The sequence below is a fragment of the Charadrius vociferus genome, unplaced genomic scaffold (genome assembly GCF_000708025.1).
Source record: "Charadrius vociferus isolate BGI_N301 unplaced genomic scaffold, ASM70802v2 scaffold393, whole genome shotgun sequence".
In the NCBI taxonomy this organism is placed as follows: domain Eukaryota; kingdom Metazoa; phylum Chordata; class Aves; order Charadriiformes; family Charadriidae; genus Charadrius; species Charadrius vociferus.
This window is the reverse complement of record NW_009647760.1, coordinates 535,680-551,868: the sequence shown is the minus strand read 5'-3', so window position 1 is coordinate 551,868 and position 16,189 is coordinate 535,680.

Sequence of the window (16,189 nt, the reverse complement as noted above, 5' to 3'; positions counted from 1 at the left end):
GTGATTGAACACACAGCAGAAAAGTGCAGGTGAAGGAGGAGAGACCTGACCCATCTCGATACGTACAGGTAGCTTACAGCCTGTGGTGGGAAGGCCTTCCAGACTCCATACCTTCTCAAAGACACCTCTTCTGAGCACAGAGCTGTCTGAGGTTGGTGTGACCCCCTCGGGCAGGGTTTGCTAAAGCAAAGAAGGATCACAGCAGGAAGAGATGGATCCAATCTCTTCTTCCTTGATGCTCTTCTCTGCTACTGTGCTACATGGGCCATAGGTAAGAAATAATACCTCAGAGGCAAGGTTTAATCTTAGCTAAAAGGCCAAGAGAATTGTGGGGAAATAGGATAAGCAAAGCAGAGGGGAGAATTAGGGGAGTTGTTTTCTTTTGGCCAGGGCTGAGCATAAGGGCAGCCCACGCAAGTACATGCAAGCCACTAAGACACACAAATAAAACAGAAAGGAAGAAAAAAAATGGCCTAGTTCAATCCCCAAACCAGGTCACTTGTTGATTCTCACCTGTGATGTGCTCACCTGATCTACAAGCCATATCCACGTCCTTCTCAAAATCGGTCTGAAAGACAGAGAACACAGAGGACATGGTCAAAAGGAGGTGGAGAGGGGGGGGAAAGAAAGCTATTTAGAAATGCAAAAAACACTTTAATTAGTGAGTCAGACATAATCACTGCCAGAAGAGCGGAGGAGAGGCATTTTTCTTGTGCTTTTAAAACAGGGCAAACAGACCATTTTTTTCTAGCTGTGGCTTTTGTACCTCACACAGTGGTAAAGCTTTAATATTGCTTTTCATCTGGATTCATCTGCTCATCCATACACTAATTCCACTAATTAAAATATCTCTCTGGAACACATTTATGTGCATCCCCAAAAAATAGGGGGCAGGTTCCTGGCTGATCTGCCATGGATATATCTCCCCACACTTAGTCTAAGTGGATCCACCTCCACTCATTAAAAAGATGTGGGGATGCCGCTGGGAGGGCTCCATACCTACTGGGCTTTCTTGCGATCTGTCACCAAATCACACAAAGTGGAAATAAGTCTCTGCTTCTGAAACTCTTAGCGTATAAAATCAATGGTCCCTGTGGGCACAAAGGCTGAAAAACTTTTTCAAGCAGTCTGTACAGCCAAATGAAACTCCTTTCTTCTGCCAGTATGAGTTAATCCCTTTTCTAAAGCTTTTAGCAGATAACATTTCAAAGAACTGGATACACTGAGTCACAGTGGGCCATGAGTTTTCATGGAGCAATGGAAAAACGACAGACTAGCAAAAGGTAGACGAGTTCACTGATTATTTCTAGTATCGTTTAAGCAGGAAGACACTTAATGAAATTGTATAAATGTGATTAAATGCATTCCGTACTAAGAAGGGTGTGAAAAAAAATCCCGATCTCCCTGGGATAAACACTTTAATATTAGCAGGTTGAGATCCAAGAGTTTTTGAGGAGCTGGCTGAGGAACTATCTCAACCTTCTTGATGCTAATTTCTTAGTAAATTATTTGGGATATCAAATAAATTTGAAAAGAATAGAAGAGAAATAAGACTGAGATAACATTTAAATGGGCAAGTAGGATGACACAGAAAAATATAATCTCATTTTCATGATAGGAGTTCCAGAAAAATGTAACCGAACAGCCTGTACTAGTTCTATTGATAAATAAATAAAAGATAGGTTTATATTTAATACCACTCTACAAGATTTTGTGGAAAACAGTTCTACTCAGCTAAGCTTCTTTTCACTTGCTGGGCAGATTTGGAGATTACTGGAAAAGGTAATGGCAGAAATGCCATCCTGCAAAGCTTTTGATTTCTTTGGTTATAGCACAACTCAGTCACTACAAAATAAAATTGTACCCCTCTAAAAATATCAGTGAGGAGTCATCATTCACGTCTGGATTCCGGACCTTTTTGTGCTTCAATGTGAACAAACTGATTGCAAGCTCTTTACTTTCCAACACATCCATCAACAGTGCAGAAGTAAATGCAATCTCATTGCTGAAGAACTTGTAGCTGACACAAAATTTTGCAAGGTGGTTGATAATGAATGAAAGCAGAGAGTTATACAGAGAGACAAAAATCTGAAACTTCAGAACATAGCACCTGGGATGGTGACAACAGAATAACAAATACAGCAGCCACATTTTTAAAGGATGGGGAGAGTCTGAAGGGCATGTGGAAAAAGGTTGTATAAATAATTTGAAGGGAAATGTCTTACAGAGGGAGAATAAAAAAGCTCAGTGTGTTAACTTATTGAAAGGAAGATTGAGACTGGATATGATTATGTTGTCTATTATTGAAGGAGCAAAAGTACTAGGCACGCAAGGGGCTTTCTAATTACACATAAATAGGCATAGCAAGAACCTAAGTCTGAAAATGAGGAGATTATACACTTAAATTAGAAATGAGGCGCCTTTTTTTAACAAACACCTATGAGATGTGGTAGAACTGTATATGCCTTGATGCCTTGATTTAAAGCTTGTGCTATTTGAAATGAGATCTTGTACTCAAGCACAAGCTACTTAGCTTAGCACGGGAGTGACTGGAAAAAAAACAAAGCCAAACCACCATTGGGTTATGATATAGGTCTAATACTAACTAGATCATAGAATCATAGAATCATAGAATGGTTTAGGTTGGAAAGGACCTTGAAGATCATCGAGTTCCACCCTCCCTGCCATGGGCAGGGACATCTCCCACTAGACCAGGTTGCCCAAGGCCATTTCCAGCCTGGCCTTGAATTTCCTTAACCTATTTTTGGGCTTTCTTCAAATCTTGTGATTGTCCTGATGTCCTTACCCCAACCTCAGAAATCAAATGCCTCTTATATCATCTACATCTTAACACTGAAGCAGATGCAAGGTGATTCCCCATAGCTTATTCTTCTATGGCCTTATCCAGACTGTTCCTAAAGGACCTACACAACAGGACCAAGGTTTACAGAGCTTAAACTGTATTCCCAGTGAAGCAAGGTAAACATTTGCGCTTTTGGAAGAAACAAAGCCCTTTGAGACAGCATCTTTCTAATAATGACCCAACACAATCTGATTAAAACAGTATTAAACTACTGCCTCTTAGCTCTAGCTAGGACAAGCAGCGTGATGGTGATGTAAATGTCTGGAAGGTGATGTAAAGGTACATTTTGGCTTTGTATTTTCTGGGACAGAAAGGGTGCCACCAAGATGTCAGTAAAACCTGGTGTGTAAGTTTGAGCCTCTTAATATTACAATGAAAAGAAACTGCATTTGTGTGAAAAAGGATATGTTAAGTGCTATGTCTGTTCAAGCACAAGTTTAAAGGAAAAAAGAATGATGAGTGCAAAATCTATGATGGACAGAGCCCTTTGTTTATCAGTTATGGGTTAAATATGCCCACATGTCCCTTAATAATAGACTAGGTGGTAGTTTTCCTTACCATTAGCTGAGCGTGTCCATTCTGAAATGACCCCCCTGAGTCTCCATTGCCCTCTTCCTGACGATCTACTACTCGGCACTTCACAGCATCCTGGACCTGCAGGAACAAATGGATTCCAAAAGTTGGAGTCAGACAGAAATAAAAAAAAGCCCACAAAACATATTAAATACTGCTGAGCACCAAAAAAAAATAAGAAAAAAAAAAGAAAAAAAAGTCCCTGGTAGCTAAAAAGTACATGGATCCTACTTTTGTAGCATTCAGGTATTCATATAAAATGGTTTATGCACTGGAACAGGTTGCCCAGAGAAGTTGTAGATGCCCCATCCCTGGAGGTGTTCAAGGCCAGGTTGGACAGGACTTTGAGCAACCTGGTCTAGTGGGAGGTGTCGCTGCCCGTGGCAGGGGGGTTGGAACTAGGTGATCTTTAAGGTCCCATCCAACCTAAACCATTCTATGATTCTGTGGTTCTATGGTATGTTACATATTTCACATACTAACAGAGCAACTCAAAGGTTTTACATGTATCCTGGGTCACCATGTTGATCACTTCTAGTTGCTTAATTTATGCAGTCAAGAATAAAAATGTCTTCTATTTTGCAGCTTGCAATATGTTTACGATGGATGCTCTTGCATAAATCATTATACTGGGGTCTACAATGTCTGATTATGATCCTACATTGGCTGTAATATATAACTGAGCCAAAGCTCACTGAAATCAATGGGAAAAAATGCCAGTGACTGCAATAGGAGTTAAATACAGGCCCATATTCATAATACAATTAGTTGAATGAGTCTGAGCCAAGCCAGTGGTGTAATTCCATTGATTTCATTGGTCTGACATAAGAAATTAATCTGTTTTACTTAATTTAAAGGAGCTGTAAGAAGATAAAATGAGTATTGAAAAAAACCTCCTTCCTGTCTCTCTTATTAATAGTCTATCCACTCAGTAGGATGAAAAGAATAAAAGAAACATAAAAGATTCATCCTTTTCTTCCCTGATATAATTTACCATTTTAAATCTCCACAGGGAGGCTGGGGAGAATTTACTCAATTTCATTGCTTGATTATTGCTAGCTTTACTTTCTAGCTCGAATATCTAGGTGTTAATGCCAACATACAATTATTCTGTAAACCACGGTGCAAGTTTCCCCTCTTGAAATCAAACAAATTGTTTTTCTAAATATCCCATTTTTTGGAGGTGGGGTGTAATCATTCTAGAAATACTAATTTTGGTGTTAAACAAGGAAAAGCTGACATGTCCCCCAAATTCCACTCTGCAGTACGCTCAGCATGAGAACCCTCCTTCCCTCTGACTGATACTGTCATGGTCTTTTTTGTGGTCACTGTCTACACGAAGGTGACAGTTTTTTAGTATTAGAGAAGCTACCAGGTGGACTGGACATTTTTCAGGTGTTTTCTATGGGAAGTATGTTGGTTACATAAAGGAGAACGATTCATTCGTCTCACCTCCCGCCTCAGGATGCAATGGACCATCACAATGACAAAGCCCTCCAATGAGTCAAAGACGGCAAAAAGGATCTGGAAGAGTGCTGACCGCCGATCTGTGATTGCCAGAACTGCAGACATCCAGGTGAGAGCCAGGAGAGGTAGGACCACACAGGAGCTCCAAAGGGATGCCCTGTTCAGGGAGAGGAAAAGAGAATTCAGCTTCACTTTAGCCTCACCTGCTTCCACATGCTGATTCAGCCTCCTGATCCCATGGGGCTTCAGAAGACTTCTTCAGCAAATGCATACTTGTGCTAGACGTCTTCTGAGCCCCTGTCCCAGGGAAGCAGGAAGATGCTTTGCACACTTACACTACCAAAACAGGTGACACACGTTTCTACAGGAGGGACTACTTTTCAATGGTGCAGTCATGCATAAAACTTGAGGTGGGGAGGAAGGATGCAGATACCTCTCTCCCCCTTTTACACCCTTCCCACTCTATGTCACTACTCCACAAAGATGGCATTTCCCAAGGAGGGGAGACAAAATACAATCACTGTAGGTTGCCAAAGGGAAGGAGAACAGTTGCAGCAGAGACTGGTTTGTCACGATGGCTGTTGGTACTCGGGTTACAGACACTTGGACTTCCACAGCACATGGAAGACACCAACACTGGGGACATGTGTCACGGTTTCAAGTGACTAAAACGGACAAGCATAGAGCTGATGCGGAAACTGTCATTTTGCTGTTGCTCCCTTACTCTACAGCTGATGGTCCCTACAACACTACATCAATTAGGAGAACTGATACCTGACCCAATTTTTCTGTAAACTGAAAATTTTCTGCTTTCTTGTGGGATCTCCCCACCTGAATGCTTTGGAAAAAAAAAAAAAACAAACAACAAAAACCAACCAAACAAAAAACCCACAGTTGTTTCTATATTTAGCAATTATTGTAAATAAGTTTATTCTTGGCTGGATATTCTGGGTTAAAATAACTTAAGATTCAAGCCACTTCTTAATTCACAAGACAGAAAACTGCACAAAATCGCTTTCTCTAATGCAAGTACTGCCCCATGAACCTCCACTTGATTTGTGAAATGATGGCTCTAGAAACGGGAAAGTAGCTCTGTTCCCATGGACTATTTAGTCATTCAGCTCTCTGACCAAAAAGGGTCCTCAGCAATTTTAACAGCTTACAAGGAAGATTTTAAGCTGTCAATCATCCTATACATTTGGCAGCACTGGTACACCAAGAGCACCAGGAGAATTTCTCTGTGGGCTTTCATCTAACAAATAAGAATAGACCTATGCACAGGCTGAATAACAAGTTGAGTTTCAAGATTTTTCTTCATAGAAAACCTCAACCTATATACTAAGAAACAAATACAGGCAACAATAAAATACAGGACAGATATCATGACACACATTTTACAGTACTTACATGGGACTTGCTTACCATTTTCTGATATATGACCAATTTTTTTAATAATGTTTACTTGCTGGTTATCCAGGTACCGCTCTCACAGACCTCACTGAGAGCTTTACCTGAGCAAAGCTGGAGCTTGGACACAGGTATGGACATCAGGATGTAACGCCCTGGCTTCAGTTAAGAGTTTTTCAAGGATTTTTACATCAGGTCTGCTGTAATGACCACATACTGAAGTGACAGATTGTTTTTATAGTCATAACAATACTCTGATTGCAAATATTTCTACAACCTGTCCATACTCAGATGTGTTCCTTAGTGGTACGTAAAGCAATGTAATTTACCTAAGGCAGCAAAAAAACGGAATATACTTTTTTTCCAAATAAAATAAGCATTATGAGACTTCCATGTAAGTTAAGGACCATGACATAATCTGATACCTTGTAATTTTATACAGGATGACAAACTGAATGTTCTTTAATGTCCAACATGAACTATAACTTCAAAGTATTAAAAAAAAAAAAAAGCAGCACCCAGACAGCCCTCAACCAAACAGTTCCTAAACACAAGGGTTTATTCCACTTCTCCCTCAGCCCTCCGAAATCTGCCTCATTATACTGAAATCTCTCTTTGCTATCATTCGTAGTGGTGCATTAATAAAACTGGCCGAGCAGTAAGTGCGGTGAAAAAATCAGAAGGGCAGAAAAGCCAAATGGAAAGATAAGGCTTGCTCCATAACAAGCCACTCTAGATGTGTCTTCCGCGCAAGTATCAGCAAACACAGCATGCCTGATGCATGGCTTGGTAGATGGTCATTCCAGTGGCGACTTGCAATTGTGATTGCTGGAAACCAGGAAAGTCAATAGAGGCTGCTAGAAAAGGTCTGTACCAGATCACTCTGCTTCCTGGAATTATCTGGTCTCCCATCATACTCTAAATACACACATATGTGTGCATTACTACCACCAACGTGCAAACAAGAAACCTGGCAACCACATCTGGAGATCTGACCTGTAAGTACAGGTCTGAACCAGCTGTCTAAATCTGGATGGGTTTTCCATTCTTGAAAAGAACCACAACATCAAACTGACAATGACTTGGAACTGGATCCAAGATTTCAATGTGGATTTGGAGCTGTAAGGGATGCTGCTGAGGAGGTAAATTAATGTTTCTCTTTAGCAAATGGTTAGATTTCAATTCACTGGCTTCAAAACCTCCTTAAAAAAAAAAAAAAAAAAATGCAGTTACCCTGCTTTAACAAGGAACTGCTTGAGTCTATTTGCTATCCAGAGCACAGATGCAATGATCCATAACTACAGAGGGCTCCCTTCAGAGCTCCTGCTGTCTTCACGCTGGACTCAGTGAGTTCTTCCCAGCCCTTTGATCTGTGTGTCTCCATGTGGGCAAACTACTCATCTTTCTCCTGAGTCGAGACATCCTGATGGCCTTCACTATTGCTCCCGATATAAGCAAACTTAAATTACCACTTATATGTCTGCTCTTCCAACAGGATCACAGAATCACGGAATTTTCAGAGTTGGAAGGGACCTCTAGAGATCATTTGTCCAACTCCCCTGCTAAAGCAGGATTGCCTAGAACACATTACTCAGGACTGCATCCAGGCGGGTCTTGAAAATCTCCAGAGAAGGGGACTCCACACCCTCCCTGGGCAGCCTGTGCCAGTGCTCAGTCCCCCTAAACATAAAGAAGTTTTTCCATGTATTTGAACAGAACTTCCTATGTTCCAACTTGTGCCCATTGCCCCTCATCCTGTCACTGGGAACCACCGAGAAGAGTCTGGCTCCATCGTCCTTCAACCCACCCTTTAGATACTTGTAAGTAAAAATAAGGGCTCCCCTCAGCCTTCTCTTCTCCAGGCTAAAGAGGCCCAGCTCTCTCAGCCTTTCCTCATAAGGGAGATCCTCCAATCCCTCCCATCTTAGTTGCCTTACGCTGGACTCTCTCCAGCAGTTCCTGTCTCTCTTGAACTGAGGAGCCCAGAACTGGACACAGTATTCCAGTTGTGGCCTCACTAGTGCCGAGTAGAGGGGGAGAAAGACCTCCCTCGACCTACTGGCCACACTCTTCCCTAAGCAGCCCAGAATTCCATTGGCCTTTTTGGCGACAAGGGCACAATGAGGTAAATATCATTTACCTTTCCAACTCAGATGATGAAAACAGTATTACGCCACATATTAAGCTGGAGTAAATCAGGATTTTCCCAACTGAGTTGTGCTGACTTACACCAGCTAAGAATATGGCCTTTCTGCTCTTTTTGTGATTCACCTTGCAGGTGTCTTGTCAACAATATTCATCCTTTAGAAATGGTACGGAAATGTTGCTTGACACTTAATGCATAACCTTTATTCTCAGGCAGCAGATGGCAACATGTCATAGGAATGTAACTGACTCTAATTTCACTTTCAGAACTCTGCTAAGCTTTTGAAATAGTAAATTAAAAAAAAAAAAAAAAGTTCCATTAAAAAAACCCAAACAAACAAACCAAAACATATCAAGACTAAAATTTCATAAGAAAACTAAGGGGAATATGAGTGGGTTTCCTGTGACATTGCCTTTAATTCTACTTGCTGTGAGCTGAATTCATAGCAGAACTCACACTTTTGCCACCTTTCCATCTGTGCTTTTTTTAGGAAGTACTGTGCATCCTTAAAAGGTTCCAGAATAATTTATAGGACCTAAGAAACTTCATGTTATGGTGCCATGTGATGTGAAATGCAATGATGATTTGTTATATAACGACACTGTGATTACCTAATGACTCTTCATTATGGATTATCTATGATCAATGAATATGGGATTTTTATTGCTTGAGACAAAGGAATTAGCTGGCAGATCCTCATATTTGTCCCATATGACAGCATTCATGATGAGTGACAGCAATATAAAGGGAAGATCATTACATTGTGTTGTGGAAGCATGATGCTGGTTCATTGCATGATGACCATGACATGACAATGTCACTCAGCAGTACAGTTGTGATGTCACGTTGCTCCTCCCCACCCCACCACGTTACTGCTGCATTGCAGAGGAAGGGCATTACTTTGGGAAAAGACAATGCCACAGCACAACCAAATACAAGTACAATGATGTGTGACATCATGGCCACACGATAACATTGTCCACAGCTTTATCCAGTATGACAAAGATTTAGCCTTCTGAACATACACAGCAGACCCAGCTCTGGCAACAAGCAGATGATGGCTTTTGGTCAAAAATGTCAAAAACTAGCTGTGGTTTTGCTCTTTAGCTAGCTAGCAGCCTAGAGAGTCCTCATCTTTGCAAAAGAAGCAGGACAAACTGATGGCACTCAGAGGATAGCAATGGAAAGAGCAAAAACAAATGGTTTTGGAAACAAAGATCTACATGAAGAAAGATTAAGAGGCCTGCACCCTGACAAAAGGCAAATGCAGAGGGACACAGACTACATGCCAACAAAGATGTAAAGGGTCATTATGAAGAGGTAAGTGATCAATTCTTCCCATTACTCAACACTGACAGGACAGCCAGTACCATAAGCTGAAGAAGAAGCAGAAGGAAAAATAACTTTATAATTCAGAAAGCAGCTCTTGGAGAAGGGCTCTGGAAAGAGATATGGTAGGTGGACTCAATACATGAGACAACGGATGGGTCCTCACACGCTGCACAGAGCAGCACATGATGCTCCACTATTCTCATGAGCGTGCTGTTCCTGCGTAACAGCAGTTCTGCTACAGGCAACCCACAGTACAAGGATTTACTTTATTCATTCTCTCATGTTTCATCCCTCCTCTAACCTGTATTCCTCCTAAAAGCAAGAGTGCTGCCCCAATTTTAGGGACAGTTTCAGAGAAACTACCTCTAACTCAATGCTCATATAACCAAGACTGGATATCTGTAATTAGAAAAGAGGGGGCCCTGTGTGGGCCCTGTGTGCACCGGCCACACAGAAACACAAGACATTATTTCTATTTTCTCCAAAAGACGAATCTTCTCTCAGTTGCTGCAATCTGAACCATACAACTAGAGGAACGGGAAATCAAATGCCTCTAAATGAGACAGGCAGGTAATGAAGTAGCTATGGGCAGACTGCTTGATTACTCACCCCTAATAAGGGAAGTTGTTCTTTGACAGTCCAAGCAAGGACCTGCAGGGGCCAAGTATTATCCCCATGTAAGAATACAATTTCAAATTCCTTGAACTATGAGAACAACACTCTCCTGAGGAACAGTCTCCTTCATAAAACCAGCCATGCATGGAAATATTGATTTGCATTAGTCCAGGAACTACAATACAGGCAGAAAATTTGACATCTAAGACTTCCTGAAATGACTTTGAGCCAAGAAAAAAAACCAAATCACTTAGATGGGAGATTTGACACATAAACTTCTGATGATGTAAGAGGGATGATGCAGGAGAAGGGTCATGAGGACTTCCTGACATTGACTCTTGGGTGGGTTGCCTGCAAGAAGAATACACTGTGCCAGGGCCTTAGTCTTGGGCCAGTCTCTTCCCTATGGTCAGAACTTGAGAGTGCATATTTGCAATGCACTGCCTGGCAGGAGTTCCATCCATCCATCCATCCATCCATCCATCCATCCATCCATCCATCCATCCATCAGCAGTCTCTGATATCTGCAGTGGATGTCCTCGTTCACAGCAAGTACAAAGAAATGGCATGTCCCTGAGGTATTTTTTTCCCTGTCTCAGGTAAAAAATGTTCACGGGTAGCAAAGACAAATTAATTATAAGGCAGTATTTCACAGGCTGAGGCTACCCTACAGGCAGCAATAAAAGGAAGGAAACGTGGGAACAGACGTCTTCCAGTGGCAAAATATGCCCAGCATCTTCTCCAGAACAACCTAAAGGGAAGGGTTTTTTTAATCCACACCTGTCAAGTCTGGCTAACCCTTAACAGGTCATAGACATCCAAAGCTTTCCTATTTATCATTTCCCAAGTCAAGAAATTGCACAATTTCCGGCACATACTTTTTCATTTTTGTCATTCTTACTACCTGCTCTCTCACCCATGGTTTACCATGTTTTCCCTCAGTTATACATCCCCTTCTCTCACTCCTTCTCTCTTAGACACAAATATTACCACAAAGAGTTCCTCAAAACTTCTATGATTTCCAAAAGCCAAGAAAAACAGACAGAAGAACCTATCCTTTCATGCCATGCTATCCCAGAAATGAAACTCTGAAACCTGTGGGAAGTAAGCTGGAGAGGGCATGAGCAACCCCAGCAGGAACAAGGCAGGAACATCCTTGATATGCTCTCTACCAAACGACTCTGGCTACTTCCAGGTCAGAGAGGAGCCAGAAATCCTCACAGCATCTGATTTACATTACAGGACTTCAAAACTGAATAGCAAAGCTCGTCCAAGGTCTGGGAAGAAGGCCAGCAGAATGGTGGCAGTGGCATGAAGCATAATCAGGGCTTTGCCTTATTGACAACCTCATTTACAATAGATTTGGAGGAAGAAAACCAGAAACAGTTCAGCTGCAGAATGAAGTGGACGACAAGGGTAGATGAGGGCTGAGGGAACTAATTTGTGTATTACTCAGAGGTCCCTTTGCAAGGACAATAGCATAGGAAGCTTGTCCTGGAAGTACTGGAATTTATCATCTAAGGTATTCTATCTGCTGGGGAAAAAACAAAGACAAGGCCCCTCCAATTTCTCTCAAACCACTTAAATTAGAAAAGCAGGATAAGTAGGAAATCTGGATTTCACATCCCTTTTTTTTTTTTCTGATTTGAACACAAATCAGAATATGTGATTTATGACAGAGCAATGTCAGACAATATGGAAGAAGGATTTGAGATTGCTTTACTTTTTAAATGAATTTACCGTGAACTGAAAGCCTCTCCTATTTAACAGTCTAATTTATTAATAGCAAAGCTTCTGCTGGTTTAGCATTCCTCTGCAATCGCAGGAAACCAAAATGCAGTGACCTGCTAATTCCAGACTTGCGGCACGCGTGTCTGGATGAATGCCATCTCACTACCTCAGCTGGGCACTGTTGCAAATGGTAAGTAAACGACTTCAGCAGTGAAAAATAAATGAGATTTTTGTTTAGTTTTTACATCTCATAGAAACTGCTAGCTCTTAACAGAGGTGATTGCATGTTCTCTTTTTCTAAGGACAATTTGGTTGTTTTTGCAGAAATGTACATTTTTCCCAAAACTCTTTTGAATTTTACATAAATGACTCAGTTTTCAGTTAAAAATAAAAAAAAAAAAAGGAGCAAACCCTGAGTTTTGATTTTCTTTTATATTTCTACATTTTCAGATTTGGCACTCAGCTGCCTATTTTTGTTTAGATTAATTAAAGGTAGGAGTTTTCAAATTGCAGATGTCTAGATCTGAGACTGTTTCTTTCACACATTTCACATATATTACTTTAGAATTCAAAATGAAAATATAGCATCACTTGGAAATGCTGTAGATAATAAAATTTCAAAAAGGGAAGGAAGGAAGAAAGACAAACCTTCCCTCATAGCTCTCCCTTCTACCTTAACCTTTGGGAAAAAAGCCAACTATATAAATAGCAACAATTTCTCCAGCAGAACAAAGCTCTGGCATTTTCTTTTTTTTTTTTTTTTTCTTTTTTTCACTAGCTCCAGCAGCATCTAAGAAAAGATTTAACAGCATTTGACTTTTTTAACTCAGAGCTATGAAATGCTTTAAAATTTTGAGAACTAATTCCAAGTGCTTTTAGGGGTCCAAAAGAGGCAGTCAATACTTATCAAATCAAAACTGCAGCCCCACGAGGTATTAGACTTAACTCCAGCCTTTTATAAGAGGAAAAAAACACTGAGAAGTGATTCACCAACTCACTTAAATCATACTTAATGCTCTGCAGCCTCTGGAGTAAAAAACTCAAGCTTAAGTGTTTGACGAAGCTGGAGTTTGAGGCACCCGTCTACCAGAAAAATTAATGCGAACCACATCTTTAAGTCTGTAACTCCAAGAACTAAATTAAATGGGGGCATTAAACGTATACCCAGATTCCAACAAATGAAGAGTCCCTTTGTCTTCCATGGGCTGCTCACATGCTTAAATCTAGGCATGTCATAAAGCGCTTTCCAGGATCCAGCCCATCAGCTTTCGCTCCAGGGATCTTGCAGGAGCCCTATGCTACTCATGGCCCACAGAATGAGGTCAGGGAGAGTTGGGGATACAGGAAGGTGGGCAGGGACATGGGGAGACAAAACAAACAAGGGCTGGTGAATGCAGGGAAATGAAAGAGGGAAATAAAATAAATAATAAAAAAAAAGTGGATAGAAAGAAAGAAAAGAAGTTGAAATTAGAGGAACTAACATGGCGTTACTGGTGGCTGTGGCCGAAACTTCAGCAGAAGAAACTACTCCACACTTGGAACATTTGAGCGTCATGCCGTAAAGGGGCACTGCCATCTGACTGCAATTAAAACCAAAAGACTGAAACAAAACAAAACACTTTGCTTATGAACACAAACGTAGAAAGTTTTTTTTGAAAGAGAAGCCAAAAGAAAGAAAGAACGAAAGAAAGGAAGAAAGGGAACCAACCAACCATACCCAGTTTGAAAAGAGAAATGAAAGACAGGCAGGAATAAAACTCTTTCATCTGTACCACTCCAGATGCGGGAAATGGGAAAAAATGTACAATTCAGAGATGTGTTGGTGCCGCTGGAGAGGGTGGAACTGTGTTGGTGAATGTTTTGCCAGATTCGGGGTGTCTCTCTCTGGCACCCATGGAAGAGAAACCAGTACCGCTCTCCCAGTCTCTACCTCCTTCTTTTGGTTTGTTTTTGAGAAATTGCTCTTTTCCCTCCTGGCCTTTTTGCTCCAAAACAAAAAAGGTGGCAGGGTTGTACAGTAGAAGGCAAGAAGTAGGGCTGTGGGGTCTGTGTCTGCTTATCTTCTTTCCTAAAGCAATGCAAGGGATAAGTCATATATTTTCTCTACTGGCCCTTCTGTGCTAATCCTTGCCTTGGTGGGGACACCTACATGGCAGCTGACAATACCAGGAGATAGGCCACTCTTTGGTTGCTTAATCTGTGACAAAAGACATGCAATTGGGACTGTTTGTGTCCTGGAAATTAAGCCTAAACTCGAGTGTTTTGTAAGACCATCAACCTGCCCTGAAGGGAGCTGGACCGGCTGACTACTTTTGAGACATTTATTTCCTCAGGTCTTGTTTTGGAGCTGTAAATATATTTGGGGTGAAGCCTGAGACTTATTCTCATCAGTTGCTCCCACTTTTTCTGGATAGGATCAACTACAGAACTTGGCCATTGTGGGCTGCTGGCATAAGGGGCTGCAGGGATCTGCTAAATGGCAAGTCCTCATGATTTTTAGAAGCTGATGCATGTGAACCCATCTAGCTCCTCTTACTCAGGAGCCCAGAAGCCACATTAGCTTGGTATTGGGCCTGTTTCTTCCCAGAATTTACTAGTTTGGGTGCACTCTCTGATTTGCATGGATAGACTTCCACATCAGATCTGTCTTAGAAAATGGGCAGGAGTCTGCAAAACACCCTACAGACCTATATGCAGTGCTTGATATCAGAGAAGGCATGAACATCACTGCCAAAGGACAGGTCTGTCATTCTTGGGTGATGGCAGTGCAGCTGGTGAGGGGTGATGTTTGCAGGTACCAAACATCAGTGGTTCTACAGCCCTACCCTGCCTGGGAGAGAGATTAGGAAAGTTGACAGATCATTTCTTAATTTTTACAACTTTGTGTTCAGTCTCACTGCAAAAAAGACATCCCCGTGAACACCAACACACCGTTATCAGTGGTCCTAGTGGCCCACTTTCAAGTGGCTATTGATTGGTCTTTTAATTAGTTACAGTGACATAAGTCATTACTCCCTTCCAGAATAATGGCAAAGGTATCCCACAGAAAGTTTCAGCCTTCAGACACAGGAAAAATTAGCTTCTGTGTCAATAGCTACGTATCTTCTGGGAAGGATGGTCTAAATCCAGTGAGGACAATGGCTGAACCAAAGATAAAGCGGGTCTTGAGAGGCAGTAAGTGCACGACCCTTAAAAAAAAAGACAGCTTATCCCCAGATCTATAAGCCACAAAGAACAGATAAGCAGAGAGACAGAGAGAGGCAGAGATAGGCAGCAAAAAGAAAGTAGATTGATTTGAGGAATTGGATGGAAAACTATACCAGAAAAAACATGAATGACACTGAATCACAAAGAACTGGCCAAAAGACCACTATAACACACAACTGTAACTGCTGTTGGGTGTATTTATGCAGAAAGTTGTAAGCAGTAGGCAGAGATGTGGATACATTTATATACTAATTTGTTCTTGTTGGGGGCATGAGGTTGTTAATATATTGAATTTCCGTAGCAGGTTTATATTGGTGCCCGGTATGAAAGGGTAGCTAATGAAATAATCACAGTGAATAATGCATTCATTTAATTTAGCTTTTCTGCTTCCTAAATATCCACAAACAGCTCACAGACTCATCTGGTGTGTTCACTGGAGCCTGGACATTGCTACCTTTTATCAAACAGTGCTTTACACCACGCATGAGCCCAAAGAGCAGGAGCCCTTCTTCCAACATGAAACATTCCCAGATGAAGGGCAATCCAAATCTGTTCCTATTTTAATGTAGTTATTATCTTTCCAATTACTTTCTTCTCTATGCAGTGACAATCCAGCTCCATTACACCCCACCAGGACAGTTGCGCAGAGAGTATTTCAAACAAGTTATTGGGGCAAACTTTCTCAAGTCGTCTCTATAATCAACGGAGAGATAAAAGAAGTAAAGGTCCTCTAAGGGGCAAGTTGGAACAACTAAACAAGGCTCCCGTCTCTCTCCAGTAGTTACGGAAGAAGCCTGGGGAGATTAAACTCAGCAGGCTAAAATTACCCTTTGTGAATATACCCTATA